A 21,717-nucleotide genomic window follows, 5' to 3' on the forward strand; every position below is an offset into this window, starting at 1 on the left:
ATTTGTACTGGCTAGCCCACAAGAGTTAAAGGAAAAGGATGGCGGGAGAGTCATAGTTTTCCTCCAATGGATTTGGGTCCCCAACTAAGTATGCTTAGGGTGCTGAAGAGGGGCATTGTCTCATTTAAGTCTGCCCATAGATCGAGAGTCTTCCCTGAGAGTGTTGTTTACAAAACTCCTGTTCTCAGGTTCTCCTGTAAGATCAATGAGATCACTAGTAGTTGTTTTGTTCCCCTTTAAATCAACCTCCTGGAGCAATGACATGGCTACAGTTGCAGTTTTATGTGGGAGTCCGGGGGGGGGGGGTGGAGGGGTAGTGTTTGGTACTCGATTGATAGGAGGCTGTGCACTAAATGTTCTGAAGTGAATACCAATTGGATGCAATCGTAGAGGGAATTTGTAGGGTCTGGGAAACATCTGTCATAAGATCTGAGTGTATGACTGCTAAGCAGCCTTTAGAATGACAAAGCCAGTGCATCGCCTTATTTATTAATGATTCAGGATATTCATTTAGACCTCTCCGGCGTTTCAGACCTTTCACCATGTACACCGGGTGAATTTTCCATCATGGTGTGGAGGGTGTGGGATCAGAGTTTGATACCGTCAGTGACCGAGAGGCAGGAAAGTTGGTTCTGGAAGATAGAGGTGCAGTGGGTGATTACAAGGTTTGGGTGTTTGGACTGACAATACCATCGGACGCAGTTTTTGCCCTTGCTGGTAGACTAGACTTCGGTTGGGGAAAATAGGCCCTTGGTAGCTCAGAACTCTCGGCAGTTGGATCCTGTATCAGAAGGGAGGTGTGATTATTGGATAGGTTTCTCACATGGGTTTTGGAAGGGGTGCTTGGGATACTAAAGCAGTTCCATTAGTGCAGGTTGCTTTGTTATGCTGGGATTTAGACATAACCCCAGTGATCATTAGGCCCTCCAGATGTGATCTGATGTTCACTAATTGTGATTTCATAAGATCAATATCCGTTTAAAAATTATACAATAATAGGTTATAAGTAGTGCAGCAGTTGCAATTTGTGGTCTTAGTTGGCACAGAGGGGAGACCAGAATCATACTTTTTGAGATTGCCATTACTAATCAGAACAATGGTAATTGGTAATAGTATGTCTACTGCGGGTGGTGTGCAGTTTGGTACCCAGGGAGAGATCAGCAGGTAATGGTGGAATAGCAGGGTCAACGGCCATAGTTTGATATTCTTGCTGAATAATTGTATTTACTTTGTTGTTTTTATGAGATGGAAAGAAACATTTTCGGACAACAATCTCAAATGTACAGCCCTCCTGTTGCACATTCCTGTAGGAAGCTAAAGTGTCCTGGGTACGTAGTTGCGCCAACTAATTAGAAATCATTTGTAAAAAGACATATCCAAGTCATCAATTGTATCAATCTTTCTGTTTTTATTGTGCCATATACTTGTGCCAACACGTGCTTCGTGCTTCGAGCTCTGTGGTCTTCTTCAGAGCTTGTTTGTAAAATGTTCTTTCTGTGTTGCTGTTCCATATAAAACTCTGCTTACCCTTATGTGTGCAGTCTGGTTCTTCTTAAAATGTGAATTGTTCCATGTATGTCTTCTAATTAATGGCTGTACATTAACACTTATTATTCAGCAATAGTACCCAGCGGAAGGCATGGCTTAGGCCTCCCAGCCAATGACGTAGCTCAGAACAGGAGCTTTACCACACGGTACAGCCCCCGCTCTGAGCCTCCTCAGGGCAGGAGGCCGCCATCTTCCCCTGCTGGATCACAGGTATGTCAGTGCGGCCCACTGCCCCTTCGCCACCCCCCTTTTCCACCTCTCTTCTCCACCCCACCCTACTTAACTTGTGTGACCTGGTCCCTCTCCGATGCCAGGAACACTAGTGTTCCCGGCGCATCACCAACCGGGCAATGGTTGCCATGGAAAGGGAGAAGGGACTATGTGTAGTTCCCTTCTCCCCAATAGTTGGCGGCCATTTTTTTCTTCTAAGTTGCAAAACGGCATTGACATTGCTTCACAACTTCAATAAAACCACTATGAGTACCCCGGTACAATGTACCGGGGTACTAATAGCAATATTATTCGAACAGGGGTGCATTACCTGACCCGGTAATGCCCCCCCTGCTCTGGTAATATTGCTTAATTATACATTTCACAGTATTGAGTTACTTCAGGCCTGTTCCCCATCTGATTATAATGCTGATCTCTCCATTGCTGTGTGCCATCCTTATCCACTGTACGACATGTTGAATTATTTTGTTTTATGCGCTGCACCATCTAACCAGGGGGTAAATGTGTTCTGTAAGTAATCAAAATATTGAATCCAGTGAAGATGAAAATTGCAACCAGAGGTGTTCTTTGAACATCTAGGATGTCCCAGCAGAGAGTAAGGACTGATGGAGAAGCAACATCTTGTGTGTCTGCGGTGAAGAATTTTCCCTCAAGGTGGAACAGGGGATGCATAGGTGCCAAAAGATACTAAAGGGATGAAGATATGGAATGTGCAAGCTTCAGGGCAACTCTGATTGGTGTGGCTCTGACTGGGTTTATCGAATGGAATGTGATACTGAGATACTGGTTAACCAACATTTTTTCAAATATTAGTCTTAAGAGGAAAATTTGCAATCTTTTCTACCATTAATTTAGCTTCACCTTTTGTACAGGAGCTCACAGCAGTCATACCACCACGAAGAACGTTTTGTTTTAAAAGGTTACAGCTTGGCGTAGGGTCTGCGGTGGTATCCGAAATGTTGAATTGGATGAGGAAGATACATTTCTGTGTAGTGCAGTAGCAACTGGATGGATGGATTGGTACAGGAAACAGTATTAATGAGTATAAAAGTAGAGATTGTATGTAGACTTTATGTGAAGGGGTAAGTTTAAAACTTCCCAAAGAAGGCTGAAAAATAATTGTGGAATTTGCTCGTGTAGGTCATTTAGGGGCCACCAACCAAAAAAATTTGATTATAATCCATTACTGATGAGTAGGTTTAGATTTAGAAGTATACATGACAATTTGCACATTGCAAGTACAGTGACACCATTGTTAGGAGAAGCCTATCGTTTATACATCTGGCAGAGTTTCCAGACCTACCATGGGACTGATTAGAGTAAAGGAGGAAAGTCCTAACCAGTGACTGTAACAACAGATCTGTGTTCAATGGGTATGAAAGCTGAAATAGTGTGATAAGTAATGGGTGTGGTAGTATGATCTAGAGGGTTGGTATTTGGAACAAAATGCTACACTGGAATGATCCTCACTGCGAATTGTGTTTAATTGGTATTACAAGAGATGGAAACATATTTGTGAGAAACTGGTATCAAGCAATTAAGGCAGCTTTCCATAATCTGTAGGCTAACGGCTGTCTTGAAAGGTTCGTTCAATAGGATCCTTCTGGAAGGTATTCATTTAGGGGGCAGTCTTAGAAGAGATTGGCTGTTAGAATTAGAGCCAGAGCATACTATTGTGCACATTATGTGATGGACAACGTGTGTTTTTTTGTATTCTTTGAAGAGGAAGCGAGACACCCTTATATTTGTAGGGTGACTTCTGATGTCTAGAAGTGTAAATTGGGGTTACTTGAAGCTGTCAGAAAGATCGAAGAAACAACCAGAAGAAGTAAAACTACATCCTGATATGCATAAGGCCAGCACAAATGTGGATCTAAGTGTGTGGGACTGGATTACAAAATTACACTTCCTGGCAGAGTCAGAAAGGGAAGGTCACAATTGTCTAAAGATGTGTAACTTAGCTCTGTGAATTGCAGATTCGGTGAAGACATATCTCATTAAATGACAGAGTGCGTTTTGCAGGGAGCTGCATATATTCATCCACAGGCCATCCGTGTAAAATCACCTTTTCAACCACTCAGACACATCCTCCTGATCTCATAACTATCTAGGACCTTCTACATGCATATGAACTTCCACATGTCACAGGCATGTTGCTACATTCCCACACCAAAAGCACTTTTTTAATGATCAGCTGATCCTGCGGATTTGCTGATATAACACAATCATTCAGTGTTGTGCTTTGACTCTCTATTCACCGTATCTATACAAACAAATATTGCAATTGCTGCGTGTCACACTTCCCTTAAAATGTTTTCTAGACCAATATCCTGTTTTTGATAACAGTTCAGTACCTTAGTCACCCCTCTTAGCCCAACATTCAAACATCAGTCACTTATAACTCAGTTCTCGTCAAACGCTAATGGTGAGCATTGAGTAATTCATCACTGTACTTTCCCCTCTAGCAGTCCAGGATCTTCCATGCCACCGGGTCCTCGAGTAAACCGATCTATCTCCGTGTGTACTCTGGGTCTACCTTGCGGTCCCATTTTAACATAAGAAAACAACTGAAGGCAGTTTGCAAAACAGGGGCTGGTGTGTGCTGATGATTTCCAGGGGAGCCTGTTACCCCCCTTAGCGGGTTGCAGTCTCGACATTGCCACAGGCAAATGAACCGAACATGCCAGTACCCAAAACAGGGGCTGGTGAAGAGGCGTTGCTGGGGGGTTGGGGGGGGTAAGGGGCTATAGCCCCGGGTCTTTTGTTTGTAGCCCTGGATAGAATCTCAGGGACTACAACCAAAAGGCTAGCTACCCCGAGTCCAGACAGTCGCGACATTAGCGCAGCCCCGCATCTTTTCCAGACCTAGCAACACCCCTGGGCTGGGGTGTGCTGATGATTTCCAGGGGAGACTGTTACTCCCCATAGCGGGTTGCAGTCTGGACAATGCCACAGGCATACGAACCGAACATGCCAGTTCTCTAGAGCTGCACTCCACCTGTAACCTACAAATAAAAATCCGCCTTCATCTGAGAGAGCCAACAATGCTACGCATGTACTCACGAATTGAATATGTCATACACTGGATGCTTTGGCTTTGAGGGGCCTTGGGGCCAGAGCACTGCCCCCAGTGGACTGATGCTCGCTCTGTTTACTACCACTGCCAGAAGCTGGCTCTGATTGGAGAGTCCCGGATGCTATGGCCGGAAGGCATGGTGTCAGTGTTCAATAAAACACTCAAACAGCTAACAGCGTGTAGCTCTGCCGACCAGCGCAGTGATTCTTGTGTTCTCATATCAAAAGACTTCAGACGCCGCCAATCGAGCGCTGTTCAAATAATATTTCTTCATCGTCTTCATCACCTTGAGGGGCCTGGATGCTCCTATCTAGGCCATCGTACTCCACCAACACGCGTCGTCTGCCTTCTCCTTCGTCAGCAAGTCTCTGTTCTGAGAATTTTCGTAGCCCGGAGGCACAAATAAGTTTGTTTTTCTCTCCCGTCAAAGCCTTTGGCGGGTTTTCAATGGAGAATGCGCGCTGGGTAGCCACGAGCAGATGCTGAGCGGGCGATGGGGGAGAGGGGGGCATTACAACCCCCTTGGCACATATATATTCTTAATCAAACAGGAAGTGCTCATCAATGGTTCATCTGCTGAATTAAATATTCCTGCGTTTTAGTTTTTTTCTGCTGAACTGACAGATTGCGTAGAGCCACAAAGAGTTACACTGAGAGATAAAGGGCCGATTTACAGAAACGCTGCACTGGTGCAAGTGGAATTCTGCGTGGTATTTATGCTGGATTAAAAACGGCCTCAGTGCTTATTATTTGAAGGCATTTTTGCACCAAGGCAAAAAAATCCAAGCACAATCGCGCTACACCTGCGGCCATTTTCTGTATTTATTTATATATATTTTTTATTGTACATTTCTTAGTTTATTTTACATATACAACTTTACAAACTTTACTTTACATATACATCCTTTCATAGGTTCCAGACAACATAACCTTTTCATGCACATTTCTGTAATATCGGCCGAAGTTATATTTTCTCTATGACATTGATGCACAGCATTATTACTACGCAAATTACCACTGCACCAAACCATGAGCAACACAAACATCAGTCACAACCAGGAAATGTGATACTGCACATTGAAGTCCACTCTGTTCGCAACCACGTGGAACAGGTGGCTAGAGCCTGTTGGACAAACAGATGTAGCAACCTCTTAATTGCTTTGAATTTGCCATGGCCCAGTAAAAGAGTTGCTCTGTTCAGCACAAGCCAATAGTTGGCTGTTCACCTGCACAGGAACGAGGAAATGCATGTTTCCAGCTATTCTAAGATGGCCCCATTTCTTACCAGGACACTTGTAGGGTGCCCATGATTTGAGAAATAATTAAGTTGCTCTTATCACTATAAATCACGTACCCTCCCCTTAGTGTCAGTGTGAAGAAAACCACAACCAGGATAATTGTGGTAACCTCTTGACCAGCTGTGGAATGTGTAGAGCATGCATGTGTGACACTCTAAGGGGTTCCACACAAGCACTTACTGTGAGGACGGAGAAGCTTGCCCAACTGCGTGGCACTCTTTTTAACATAGCAACCTTAATTTCCAGCCCGGCTCACTTTCCTTACTTCAACATGGGTGACATGTGACCCTTGAAAGTACCCCCACACTTGCTACAGCAAAAGAGGGCCACTACACCTGGGCCGAAACAATGAAGCCACACCTCCTGTGAGCAGATAACCTATGGCATGGTGGGTTCCGTGATGTGATACTCTGCTGTGGAGTGGCCCCGGCATTTCGTTGTGGGCCCCGCACCCACCAATATGGATTCAGGGGCAGGCCGGAATTCGCCTTGGGCCCAGCTTGCGCAGCCACCTAGCAATGAAGAACAAGGCAATGTGCCCCAGAATCCAGAGTGCCGCCTTATGTCACAGAGATTGAGCGCGCAACCTAGCAACTAGGGACGGGCGCCGCACTCCAGAATCCTGTGTGAAAAATGTAGCAGCTCATGTCCCCGGCCTACGAAAGACAAGGAGTGTACCCCAAAATCCAATGCACCACCAGAGGCCAGCCGACCACTCCCAAACAAAAGAAGGTGGTTTCAGTAAGAAAGGCGCGAACAAGTGTGTGAAGGACAAAAAGAATAACCCCTGCACCCACTACAAATTCAAAGGCACATAGATTGGAGTATACGATAAACTGTGCGCATCAAGGCAGCAGCAAAGAGTTAGTTGTTATGTTAGCTTATTATTTTTGAATTTTTTAACCTGTTGCATTCACTTTTTATTTTAGTATATTGTTTTAACTTCTTGTTGTGTAAGCTTCTTGTATTAGCTTATGGTACCTGCATAGACTCCACCATACAGCCATAGCACGCTTTCCAACCCACCACCTGCAGACATGCTTTACCATGGCCGCACTGGAAAAAACTCTTCGAGACACACTGCGGCAAGAACTATGACATGGAGTGCCCACAAGTAATCCTATTGAACTGGCTAGGCGAGGAAGAGTCCTGCCTGTGCCTGCCCGAGACGGCCATGTAGCACCGAGGAGATTTTCAAGGCCACTATCCTTGCTTTGTAAGCCTAATTCAGCTCCAGGCAGATAATTTTCTTGGAGAGACACTTAGTCTTCCTATGGAACCAATTTCCCAATGAGTAGATGCCATCTTATGGGGCTGCCCTGCGCGGCCTAGCCAAAGAATGCGCATTTGGTGCGCTGATCAGGGATCAAGTGGTGCACTGCTGTAGCAATAAGAAACTGCTAGAGAGTCTACAACTGGTTAAAGACCTGACCCTCGAGCAAGCTGTTAGCATGACAAGCAGGGTGAAACAGTCTGACGAATATACCCGGGCCATCAGCAAAAGTGGGGATGGGGGTGCTAGTGTGGTGAACAGGGACACGAACACTAGGCTATATCCATTCCAAGAATCCAATCCAAGAACACAGAACGAATAAACACTTTGTGAGTCGCCTCAGCACAGAGCACAGCCCGACAAGAGAAAGTAGGCCCTTTTTGCATGCTGAAGCCCTTGAGAATGTGTACCCCAAGACGAGTTGCACCTCCTGGGGTATCACATGCCATAAGTAAGGAAAAATGGCCCACTTAGTAGAAGTTTGTTGCAGCTGTCCCAGAGTAATCGGGTATGTTGATGAACAGGTCTAGCTCGTGAGATATGTGAAGTGAGTGACCTTGCCATTGCTACCGTGTATGAGGAAAATGTTAACCCCGACCGCCCCCCCACCCCGGTGTGAAGTGCACATTAGTGGGACAAAGTTACAAATGATGGCTGACCCATATGTACGACGTTAGGGTGAGAACGATCAAACTCCAACATAAACCCTAACATGTATGCCAGGGGAGAGGGTGAAGATTGACATCATAGTGTTCTGATATGTGAAAATCAAGGTAAAGGGGAAAAGTTTGCAGGGCAAATTGTATCTCACAGGGAAAGGAACCCCCTGTGTCACAATTGACCCTAATGCCCCTGATCCTGAAATGCAGTTAGATGCTGACATAACGGGCACACTATCCAAATGTTAAATACCTGCTTGGGACAACGTAAGGGCTTCAAACAGAATAATTGTCAAAAGGGAAACAATCCCTGTGACCCACAAAGTGATGCCATTTCCCCTCATGTTGCAAGGGCTATAGAGAGACGAGCAGAATAAGCTCTGCTCTGATGACATTATAGAAAGAATAGAGGTCTCAGAGTAGGTGGCACCAATAGTCAGCACACACAAACCCAACAGCTCCATTAGGATATGCAAAGACCTAGAGTGAGTTCAAGAGAAATGTTGTTAAATCATAACCACACTCCAGGATCAGAGAAATAAGGGCTCTCCTCAAGAGCGCCAAATTCTTTTCTGCCCTTGACCTATCCAGCTCATGCAACCAGATAGAGTTATGTGAGGAATCAAAGCACCTCAACTTCATAACCCCTGATGGCACTTTCAGATTTAAGCCCTTGCCTTTTGGCCTTGCCTCTGCATTCATAGTATTTCAGTGCACCAGTGAAGAGGTCTTTAAAGGCCACACACATTTCAAATGCTTCCAAGACATTATTTTAATCATTGACAAGTACATTCCTCACCACAACACCACCCTCACACTGGTCTTCGACACCTTAAAAGATTCTGGCCTAACCATCAGACAAGACAAATGACTAATCTGTTTATCTGAGGTAACAAATCTTGGCCATGTGTTCAATGCACAGGGCATCCACCCGAAGGTGAGCATAGTTGAGATGTGAATGCATCCCTCGTGCCATACGATAAGGACAAGTTACGTGCCTTTCAAGGCCTTGCCGAACGTTATCCAAAGGTAATTAAGGACTTTGTGTTGCAGTGCGCACCTCTAAGAGATCTGTTGAAAATTGAAAAAGCAAGAAACGTTTATGTGGTCAGAGAGGCATGAGGAGGTCTTCAGCCGGATAAAAAATGACAATGTACGTGTTCCCACATTGGGAATGTTCAACCAACGTGCCTAAATCATGTTGACCACCAGCACAAGCAATGTAGGCCAAGGGGCTGCTCTAACCCAGTGTTGCCAAGGCCAGAAAGTAATGGTGGCTCTCATGTCCTGCCGCTCATGGGACACCAAAAAGAATTACTCTACCATCAAGAAAGGGGCACCTGTCTGCCGATGGGTGATCAAACACTTCAAATGATTCACATGGGGCATACACTTTCTATCAATCTGGGAGGACAAATCTGTTTCCACCTTGATCAGCAGGTGCGCCCTATTTTTTACAGGAATACAGTTTCAAAATAATCTATGTCCTGGGCCCCAAGAACGAGACAGCAGATTGCCTGGCCTTGCTTCCCCTGCAGACCAAAGCAGGCAAGGCAGAGGAAGGTTTATGGACAACAATAGCCCAGGTAGCCATGGGCGCTGCCTTGGACAGGCCTCATTGCTGCGGGAAGTGTCCAACGATGTGGAGTGACAAATGGTCAATTTGTGGCCACTGGATGGCCCTGTCAAGATAATGATTTCAGTGACCAGTTCCACTGACTAGTCAGTGGACACAATGACCTGTGGGTGGTGGGTGAGTTGCTGTTCAGAGGAGGGAAAACAGTCCCTCCCAAATTGGTTCGTCCTCTCATCATTGAGGTAGCACGCATGCGTCACTTAGTAACCCGGACCATGATGAATCGCTGCATCTGCAAGTGGTATTGACAGCCGAGCATGGATGCACAAGTGAAAGAGGCGGTGAAATGCACACAGAGCGACAAATCTCATGCTAGTCAGAACCCTCACCTATTCCCGGTACAGATCTCGGACTCCCCATGAGTGAACTTGGCCTACAATATCTTTCAACCTACATTGGGATCAGATCCAGACTTTAGATTTATGTTTGTACTAACTCTACATTCAAAGTGGCCCATGGTGGGTTGGGCCAAAGACGGCACTGCCAACACCGTCATTGGTTTCTCGGAAAGGTATTAAACATGGAAGGGCTCCCTGCCAATTGAGTGATGTATACATGTGTCCAGTTCAGGTCAAGCATTCTTACTGATTTCCTGACAATAGCAGTTGTCGATCGTGGAACTATAGCCCTATACTGCTCGAGGCATAATGGCCTCAACGAAATGTTGAACAGGATAGTGAAGGACACCCTGCAGTTGACCAGAGTCTCACACCTGGATGCAAAAAACCCTATTGAAAGTCATGGTCGGGCCCACTGCACTATATTATGTCTTCATGGCACAGACACAAGGAGAATCCAGTAAAATGACAAACTCATTTATTGTCTGTTAAGTTTCACCTACAGGCAGTCCTGGTTCCCTGCTCCCTGCTTGTTCCAACCTCTCCTTCTCAAAGCCAAGCACTCTCCTTCTTCCTTTGATTCTGGAACTCATTCATGTTACATGTTCCACTCCGGCTGACACCCATCTACCCCTCTACAGCACACCTCCTTCCCTTACCACACACACACACACACACCCCTTCACACACACCATCAGAAATCATTCACAGCATTTCGCAAGCACAGACGCCCTTTCACAACCTGTTGTGAGCAGCACCACCCTTTCTTTGTTCCAAACAAATCTCTCCATTTTTTTATCTCACAGAACCTTCTGAATCTTCCTCGACCAAACATGGTTTTGAAAACATAGAACTTCCTTTGCTCGCAAGTCTACCTAATTGTATCTTCACCATCGGCCCGTTATGCATGCTCACCTTGCATGCACAATTCATTCTGTCATACCTCTCCTTAACCTTTTGCTGGCTTATCATAATTCTCCTCTTCACCGCTCCATCTTCTCCAACCACCACACTTTGTTTCTCTTTACCCATCCCGGATTTAACCTTGTGTTAGGTTTCCTTCTGTGAAGTACCTCAAAAGGTGACACGCCAGTGGTGTGATGCAGTGCTAACCTATATTGAAAACCCCTTTCAATTACAGCACCCAATCCCCTCCAGTGTCCATTGCTATTCAAACAGCGTCCATGAGAGTTCTATTAAATCTTTCAACTGTGGCACTCCTTTTTGGGTTATTCAACGCCTTTGTCATACGCTGCATCCCCTTCTCTCGCAATAACTCTTCTATCTCCCTTACCACAAACTGCAGCCTATTATCCAATAAAATATTCCTTGGAAAGCCTTCACTATAGAATATGGATTCCCAAAACGGTATCACCCTATGTGTGCTAAACTCCCTCACCACACACGCTTCAGAGCACTTTGACAACATATCTATTGCGACAATCACATAACTCCCATGAGCCCCTCTCACCACCAATGGACCCAAAATGTCAACAGCTACGACATCCCACACCACAATGGGCACTTCCAGCACACCATCGGTGGCACCCTTGGACACAAAACCTTGTTGCTATTCCGAAATCATTCATACTCCTTCAATAACGCCTCCTCATCTCCGGCCATCCCTCGTCACCAGTAATCCTGTCTTATTAAACCTTTGCATTGGAAATTCATAAATATCCTTCATGAGCAATTCCCATGACCATATCTTCCATCCCCTCTGGCACCACCAATCACTGTCCTCTGACTAGCATGCCCTTCTCACGCCTTGTATCCTTCAGGAATTTCATCACGTGGCCAACTGTTTTGCACAAATTCCATTACTCTTCTATATATCTCATCCCTGGCACAGTAATCAATCCCATTTTATTTAGTTATCACTTTCTCTTCGGAAATGTCTCACCTTATTTATCACCCACAACCTGCCCTAGTCTTTCCCCAATGTCGAATACCTCTTCGATGGCGTTCCTGGAAAAGGCATATACCACCATATTGAGCTCCCCTTTGGTGTATTCTCCCTCAAAATCCAATCCTTGCAGTCCAGTTATCCACCATACAATTCTTCGCTATATGCCTTCCAAACCTTTTCTATTGAATATCGACAGTAATGGCGTATAATCTGTGACAGCCACAACCTCCTTCACCACAAATAATTCTAGAATTTCTCAATACTGTTGGGAAGCAGGGGCGAAAGTCCCAGGCCCCTAGGTGATTTAGGATGAGGCAGTTGAGACACACACACACACACCCCCCCCCCCGCCCGCACCAGACAATAGGGGCAGCCTGCCCTCATTATTGGTCTGTTTGATTTATGCTGCAAAGTGTCAGGGGAGAAGGTAACAAATGTATGCCGCCGATGGGTAAGATTTGGAGGCGCCAACATGTCTGGGAAAGGAGCAGGGGTACACGTAGTTCTGAAAAGTTACTGCAGCCTCAAAAGTAGCCACCTCGCTCATGTCCTTGGTACGAGGTGCACTGTAGAGTTGTGAAATTATGGTCTGTGTCAATAATTGCAAATTACTGTTTTTGTATTGAATGACGACAGAAGAGGATCCCCACATGGAAGAAGACGTACAGAAGATGCTGGGACCAATCGCCTGGCATCTCGTATCGATCAGGCTATATGTGTATAGGGTCACACCAACCAGCTACCTGGATTTGTAAGCTATGCGATTTACATCAGTTGTGACGCTATGTATCCTTAAAAGCTATTGCTCATGCTGTTTTTGTCAGAGTTCTTGGTGGCAGCAGACATCTTTCCTGGCCGTACTTGTATCTTTTTAGATTAACGAAAGCCTGTCTGTGAGTTAGCTCCTAAGTGACTGGGCGTGTCTGCACCTTCATGAGTGTATAGATGTGACCGCTTGAGAAATTCAGAGGATTGTCCGGAAGATGAGAGGAAGCTGGTCTGTGTCAAACTCATTAACCGAGTCAGGGTAAAGGACCCCATTATGGGTAAGAGGGGTTCCCCCACCTTGCTCCAGGAGGAGAGTGTGTACAGTCCTGGGCTCAGAGGTAATTTTGGACGATGGCAGCAAGTGGGGCCAAGGGCAGCACATTAAGTGTCACGAAAGACAACGTCAGGGTTGAGGATTACCTGCAGAGTCCGACAAGTCATTGAGCCAGCATCATCAGCCACACCGGCTGGTGGTGCAACCCTCGATACCAACTCTACATACCACACTGGCACAGATCTGAGTCTTTGCAGGGACCATATGGTCAGGGTGAATCGGCCCCAGTGGCGTAGGAGGACCTCTGCGACAGTGCCGGTTAAAGTTGAAATACTTTGTTATGGGATGATTTGAGGGAGGGAGAAGGCTTGGGGTAATCGCATCATCAGCTGTGGAATGTTCAGAGCATGCATGTGTGAAACTTTCTGAGGTTCCACACTGACAGTTACTGCAGCCGGTGAGAACAGAGCAGCATGCACCTGCGTGGCATGTTGCATGACCACAACAACTGTCACTCAAACTGTCCGGACATACCCTCCCTCAAAACGCAGCACTTTCTCACTGTCCAAAAGTAGTCAGAAGGTGCTGTACTTTTCCTCTGCCACAGGAGGCAGCAGAGTGCCTAAATTCATCTAATGAAAGGCCTTCGGCGACCAAGCACGCTAAATGACTGTGACATGGAGAGTTCTTATTAAATTAACTATTTTATTACTGAACGTATGACATACTTCCTATAGAAGAATACATTCACATACAACGCTGAAGTCAGAAGATCTGATGTCAACAGTAAAGAAATAGCATAGCAAGAGTTTCAGCATTAGCCACAAATGGACAGTGGACATGTTTAGAATACTGACTTGATCCTAACGTTATTAGTGCCCTGTGTAACAGAAGATCACATAAAACTTCTCTGTATTGCCCAACCAAACCCAAGAGAAGGCTAGAAAAAGAACAATTGGAAGAGGTGGGACTCAAGAGGAGGGGCAAGACATGTGTCCTGTAGAATGAACAGCTGACTGTCTCTATGCTTCTCAGCCCCCTTGTCACGGGAGGATAGCTCAGGGGCAACGTGCCCGCCTTGAAAGCAAGATGACATGGAACAACACAGGTTCGATCCCCGGTCCGTGCTTAGAAACCTCTGGGTATTACCCAACACGATGCTGCCTTCAAATAGGAGCTCAAGCGAGCATTGCACGATTAATGGAAGTACACTATCACAGTGGCTTATTGACTTCAGTATGCCTGACAAGTTACTTCTCTAAACCATCCTAGACTAATGTGCGCAGTTTAAGACTATGGGCCTGATTACAACTTTGGCAGTATCTCGGTGTAAACCCACTGAATACCACCAAGCGGATTTACTGTTAGTGCCACTTGGTCTGGCGGAAATGCCACCAATTACAGGTGGCATTATGGTCGTGTTAGTCCCCATTTATGGACTCTATGGGGATTTTGGAGGAATTACCACCAACCGTAATTCTGCCAAAATTGCAGTTTTTTTGGCAGTAAAATGGCAGAATTACCTCCAGCACTGAGCTGGAGGTTTTTCCTTCACCTTACCTCCAAACCCATAGTTTGGTGGTGCACTAATGCAGCGGAAATGCAGTGGTAACTCAGTTATCACTTGTAGGTGTGTTATTTCCAGTTGGTTGAGTCCAGGGTAGCAGTGATTCAGCAGCAGGCAAGCCTTGTCCAACAGCAGGTCACTCCAAATATTCCCCTAACGTGGCTGGGGAGGGTCTTTCTGCTGACTTGGAAATCATTTTCTTCACCTAAATGGCAGTGGACTTTGGGCAGGTTCATACACCAATAAGGTTCGTGTGAAATCGTTCGTCATCTTGAATCCAAAGATGATTCAACTGTGGGGGAGTCTCACTCCTTTATATAGTCATTTGCCACAATGGATTAGTCCATTTCAAGCCTTATGTAAGGGGCCAATCTCAGCTTTTGTATAAAGAGTTTTTGTCTTCTGATGTCAGCTCCCAGATTGCCTTGTCTGCGGGATGATGGAAGGGGGCACAGGAAGGAGCGGGGCCTTACCATAACCAAGATGGAGGGACCCTTCCTCTGCATGCAGATCCCCTCTTAACCTTGCCTGTACTCCATCCACTCCAATGTTTTCTTGATCAAACACACTTCAGTAATTATGCCCCTGGTGTGATTTGCCCATTGGGCTCAGAGAGCTTGCCTACGGAGCACTGACCGCCATCCTCCCTCCTGGGGGTATGCCCTGCTCCTCTCCGAAAGTGTCAAGCCTTTTCATCAGCATAGAACAAAGCCCTCAGAGCTGGGCCCAGCAACAATATGTGTCTGATTCCAAGTCCCAGTTAGTAATACACAAAAGCTCTGTCAAATGTAGGAGGCACAGGAAACCAGTTGATAATAACATTGCATCATATGGTTTTTGGCAAGGTATAATGTTATTTCCTCTTAGGCTCCTATACCAAACCAGATATAGCTTTATATTTATATTTAGCCAAACTGCCAGCAGGAATTCTGAATAGACATCTATTTATTATTTCCATTACGGGTGCTTGCTGAGAAAGGCAGCCCATGGATGTTGGACTTGTGTCAGCAAAATACATGTTACTCTGGGCTGCAAAGTAGGAAAACAACATGGAAGTTGCTTGTTTGTCAGTCATCAGGGTCCAGCTGAGAGAGAACACGTTTACTATCCTTTTTTTTAGCATGGCGCATTCTTAAAGTGGGGCCTGGTTAGCAGAGCTCACTTTTGGAGAAAGGAAAAATAGCTTCATTTTACACAGTAAAAATAAAAAAGGCTTGGGCTGGCACACCTGCACAGATGGCATTTATTCACAGGCTCTTTCTGTCAGACCTCCATGCCAGGCCATTGTCAGACAAAACTGTACTGACCACCTTCGCACAAATTACGCGCATGACATTTAACTAGATCTACTCCTTTGAACAGGGACTGACTCTGTTAGTTGCTTTTGTTCCTTTCTCCTCATCTGTTGTCCCTCTTTTTCATGATGTAACCATTGTAACTATGGTAATTGGTTATTTATAACGTGCTTAATAACCAGAGGTTTCTAAGCGCGGACCCGGGGATCGAACCTGTGTTGCTCTGTGTAGTTTTGCTTCCAAGGCGAGCACGTTGCCCCTGAGCTATCCTCCCGAGCTATGTCCCCCGGTTTCTATGCTTTCGCCCCTTTTGCTCAATGTTTATCTTCACCCTTTGGCTGAACTCGTCCGCAACCACAGCTTTTATTATTGATATGATATGTTATGGCATTTATAACGCGCCTATACACAAGTGTTTATTACTTTTATGCTTATTGCACTCAGATCCAGGTCTGCTTGGTACAAATTTTTCTGGCTGCCTTCATGTATGGATTGTTGAGTGGTGAGCCACTGGCAGAAGATCAACACTGACAAAACAGAGGTCATGATAGTGTGGGGGGTGACCCACACACTCTGGGGCTCTCACTTCTGGCCCACCGAAATGAACCCCAAGTCATATTCCCAAATCTCACATTCTTGTCTTTCGCTTCGACCAGTATCTTCCTCCAAGATCTCCAATCGGACCAGTTATTAGTACCTGTTGTGTTTTCTTTAGGGATCTTCAAAAAACTGCTTCTGTGCTTTCCACAGACATTAGAGCTACAGCTGTCTCTGCGCTGGTTTCGGCCACACTTGTCTAGGCAAGATGTTATATTTAGGACTACCCAAATGTCTTGTTCGCTCGTTATAGATAATCTAGAGTGCCGCAGCACAACTGGCTTTGGAGGATCCTCATTGAGTCTCCTCTAAACCACTTCTGGCCAAGCCTCTTTGGGCTGCTGGTTCAGAAAAAGATCAATTTGAAGGTCCTATGCCTGGTTTATTTGGCCACTCATAACTTGTGTCCACTTTTCTCAGATCCAGGTTGAAGTTCTGTTAGTTGAACTGATAACTCTACTCTTCGAATCAGTTCCTTCTGGATGTTCCTCGTTCTCATCAATTTCGCTAGGGAGGTTGGTCCTTCACACCGCTTGGGCCTCAGCTCTGGAATAGTCTTCCCTTTGCCATTTGCTTCCTGTGGAACTTCCTGGCCTTTCATTGCAAGCTTAAGACTTTTCCCTTCCCTAGCTGATTCCTACTGCCTTTTCTCTGTTTTCCTTCAGCTAGGCCCATGATGCCTGTCTGCAATCATACGCTTTATAAACACATATCCATGCACACTTCACTGACAGCCTGTTTTCGATGTGCCTTCTTCATACTTGGTCATTTTTTTGCAACTCTTCACCCACCCAAACCCACACCGAAGGTTTGGACTTTTAGTACATCTTTCACAGTGGCACAATTTCAACGGAGAACACACATCCTTTGACCCCAATAATATGACAGGATGTGAAGTCAGACCTCCTGTTACCCAGATGATAGGTTGCTGTAACTTCTTTAAACATTAAACAACCCTGAGTGTAAGCAGCTGACCTTTCTTACCTTATGATGTCATCACTGTTCGACAATCAATTCGGTTTGAAGGGACAGATCACAGATGCTGTTTATTCGTATTTCCAGCTGAATAAAGAAAAAAAGACATCTGAGAAACAGAAGGAGGTAAAACGTAACGGGGACTTGGAGGGAAAGGGGTGGTGGGAGGCACAGTGACCTTTAATCAAAACTCGAGTCACTAACCAGTCATTTTGAGGGGAGGAAGAGAGAATGTTTCGCCAGTGACACATCCTCAAGGGCTGGTGACTAAACACCCTCTTCGAAGTACAGCGTTTTACTTGTAATTGCCAGTTCTTTAAAATGGTTTACAGTGTTTATTTTCTCTGGAAACTCACCCGAGAGGCGCCAGCTGTGTCTTGAAGCAAAACAGTGCTTATGGTGGTGAAAGCCAGATTTTTAGGGAAGTCTCTGATTTTAGATCTCTGCGCGCACAAAAAAAAATAACTACTGACAGTTAAAGTGTGTCTGATAGTGGCATGTAAAAGGCCTGACACGTGAAGGGCGTATGAATGACTCTCTGACACGCAAGACTGTAAAGAGGAAATCTCAATTTCTGCAGCGCCTTTGGGCTCTGTCGACATCAGTGCTTCCCAGTGGCCAGTCACGGTATGGCACTTGCTACTAGGACTAAGATGGCCCTGCAGACACCGGAGAAGCAGAGACACCTAGTGGCCGCTGTACGTTCTGCAAGGTGCACAGGCATTGATGCTGCAGCGACATCCGCTGGCCATTCGAGGCATTTCTTGACGTCCGACTCCCCCTGCCCCAACTCCTTCTTTCAGCCTTGATGAAATATTCCCAATTTCCCTTTAGGCCTGATGCCCTTCTAGAACATCTTGGTCGCTCTTCGACGGCGTGTGTTGCTAGCAACCTACCACCCCCTCCCGTTCTGCAGACACATCAGCTACCAAGCTGTGAGATTTCTGCAAATACCCTCCAGAAATAAATGAACTGCCAAGTGTTTATGCATTCCCATCTCGCCCGCTTCCCCCGCACTCCCCCACTTAATGCATGAAATGTGACTTAAACGCAAGAACTTGCCTCAGGGACTTGTGCAGGGTGGCGGAAAGACGGGGCAGTGGGGCGGGGAGTCTGCCTCGCTGTTTGTTATAAATTGAGCCCCGATTAAATTGTCATTAATAACTAGTTTTCTTTTTTTACATAGCGCTTACTACCAAATACTTCATAGCGTATATATAAACAGCATCTGCTACTATTTTCCCAAGACAAAAATTCTTAAATTCAGAAGGACGGAGTCAGCGAGGTCGATGTTGCAATCTGTGAATTGTGGGTTGTACACAGATTTTGGCAGCAGGTGCATTAACTATTTAAACTACCCTACCAGCTAATTACATTACACACAAAATTGCATTTAATGTCTGTGCCTGATATGGGCTTCCATAGTGGGACTGGCCTATAGGGAACTCTGGACATTTCCCAATAGGCCTCTGCACCCTGGGCCTCTTTTGTGTGGACCAATTTTAGTTCCAAACGTTCTCATAGGAAAAGGTTTGGGGTTGCTGAAAATGTGTAATATGGGGTCACTTTAAAAATAATGTCCATGGCCTCTTTTGGTTCCCAGTCCACCCCCGTGGACTTCCTGCTGCATACTAATTTAATATTACTGAATTTACCACCCCCCATAGAATTAACATCTGAGGCATCCCAAACGGTATTTTAACCTGTGAGTGTAGGTTGCACAAATCTCTGAAGCGAGTGCTTAACCCACTAAGCTAATTTTCCTAAAAATGTCTTTCTTTGGAAAAGGAAACGAGGGAACATAATTCTGAAAGCACTGAGGGTAGTCGCTGTCTAATTTGGATGTTCACAAAAAAAGCAAAGAAATCAACTCTGGGGGATGCACCCTAGATGGGGTAGTCGGTAAAGTAATGAATCGCAATAGTTCAAGGATGCTTGGTTTGGACCCGGGCTGAAGGTACAGTCAACCTTGCATCTTCCGCCAGTGAAGGAAGGACAGTAGTTCCAAGAGGGAAGCACAATCCCTCCCCTAAACATCTCCCAGGGAACAGAGGGAGATAATGGACTCAGAGGACACGTCCAGCAGCTCCAGAACTGGTACCATGTCAGCACACAGCATTCCCTGCAAGCAGTGCTTTAAGTGGGGTAAGAAATTGAGGGGGTGCCCTCGTTTGGGGGCGTGGCTTCCATTGTGGGCGTGGCCTAAAAGTGCACAAATCATTGTAAGGTGCGCAAACAAATATATAAATGTATTTGAGCATTTATATATTTGTTTGCGTACTACTATGGTTTGTGACTTTTCAAGCCTTCTTTTATATACATAGCAATGTTACATATTTCTATGTTTATAAAAGGTGGCTTGTAAGTGCACAAACCATAGTAAGTTACGCACACTTGTGTGCTTACCTTACTATGGTCTGTGTACTTTTCAAGCTGCCTTTTATAAACATAGACATTTGTAACATATGTCTATGTTTATAAAAGACGGCTTGAAACGTAGGCATCTTTTATAAAGCGTTGAGGACGGACAAAACCCACAGTGGCTTTGTCCGTCGACAAAGCTTTATAAAAGATGCCTTGAATTGTGTACGATTCAAGCAGTCTGTTATAAACATAGAAATATTTCTACGTTTATAAAAGATGGCTTAAACGTACACAGTTGAAGGCATCTTTTATAAAGCCCTGCCAAAGGAGAAAGGCTCCTCGGGCTCAGTGATCTCTGCTCATAGCAGAGATCACAGACCCCGAGGCGTCTTTCACCCTCGGCGAACCCGCGGGCTCTGTGATCTAATCTGCATATTAGATCATGGAGCCCGCGGGTTCGCTGAGGGTCAGTGACCTGGCGAGGGAAAACTAAGGGACTCTAGCTTCCTCTGATGGCCCCTCAGATAAGGGGTCATCAGAGAAAGTTACAGTGACTGACGGAAGTGCCAGCCAGGCACAGTAACGGTGTGCCTGGCTGGCACTTCTGTAAGCTTGCCTGACGTTAAAGTGGTGGGATAATGCGTCCTGCCATGGCCTGATGAGGTCGGGGGGCCCTGGCAGGGCCCCGGCTCAGCCCCACTTTTTGGAGACTGCTAGGGCCTGGCCCCGGAAGGCCCCGGCCCACTTAAAGCACTGCCTGCAAGGAGCTGACAGCAGGCTTCCTAGGTGGGAAGCACCAGAGCGTTCTTGGACAAAGGACAAGGCCGTTGCCTGCTGAAGAGTGGAGATTGAACTAATCCCCCATCCCGCGAGACACCCCAACCAAAAGAAGAACCAAAGACAATATGGCCGTTGATTGCACAAAGTCACTCCAACCCCCACTGCACCCACGATGAACAGGTATCATGAGAAGTATCCTCTCAGCCGTCTTTACAACCCCGGAGCAGTACGAACATTACCCAGAGTCGATGAAGAGTCACGAGACGGAACCGGAAACAGCTTCATGGACAGAGTCGTTAGAGACTACTCAACCTAGTTGCGTCAGACATGAAGCACACATGCCATCCGCACATCCAGAACACACACATACACACCCCCAAATACACAAAGACCACATGCGTACAGTTCTATGAGGTAGAAAACAGTGACATTTACATACTGTGTGCACATTTATCATTTTGCACTAGCTTATCGCAGCACCGTAGAAACGACAGAAGCAAGAAGATCATATTACAGGCTGATGCTTACATGCAACTAATCATAGTAGGCGATGAATGTCTCAGAAAACCTGAAGCCTGCTGAATGCTGTGCAAACAGAAGTGCCGCGGTGGGGAACGAGGCCACTGCCAAGGTTGCACTGTTGCAAAGTGACATTATTTATCCTGAACTGAAGTAACACCGGCAGTGGGGAAGCTTAATACTCCTTAAATTCAGAATAATTCAGAGCTCCAAGACCCATGAGCACGGTCTCTGGGCAAGTGACCCAGCTGAGCTGAGAGCGAGCCAAGACCTGGTGGCTGAGAAGCACAGCCGTCTGACGGACCAAACAGTGATTGCAACAAAATTGTTACATGAAAGCTACAGTTGCGCGATGGGAAAGAAGCACCCGTACGGCGACAATGGTCTACACACAGTTACAATGCAGACACATAGTTGCACAGCACCACGAACAGGAGCAGTCAGAACTGGGAATTGATTTTGTCCCAGGCCTGGGAGCTCAGGTCTTAGCAATGCACAATTTAGGGCCCTAGGGGGTGGGTAGCCAAGGCCACCAACCAATCAGTGGGTCCACATACTGTAACATTTAGTAAGTAACAATTTTTGGGGAAGGTCCAGGCCTGACATCTGA

The sequence above is a fragment of the Ambystoma mexicanum genome, chromosome 8 (assembly GCF_040938575.1).
Source record: "Ambystoma mexicanum isolate Mex_15411 chromosome 8, UKY_AmexF1_1, whole genome shotgun sequence".
Classification (NCBI taxonomy): Eukaryota; Metazoa; Chordata; class Amphibia; order Caudata; family Ambystomatidae; genus Ambystoma; species Ambystoma mexicanum.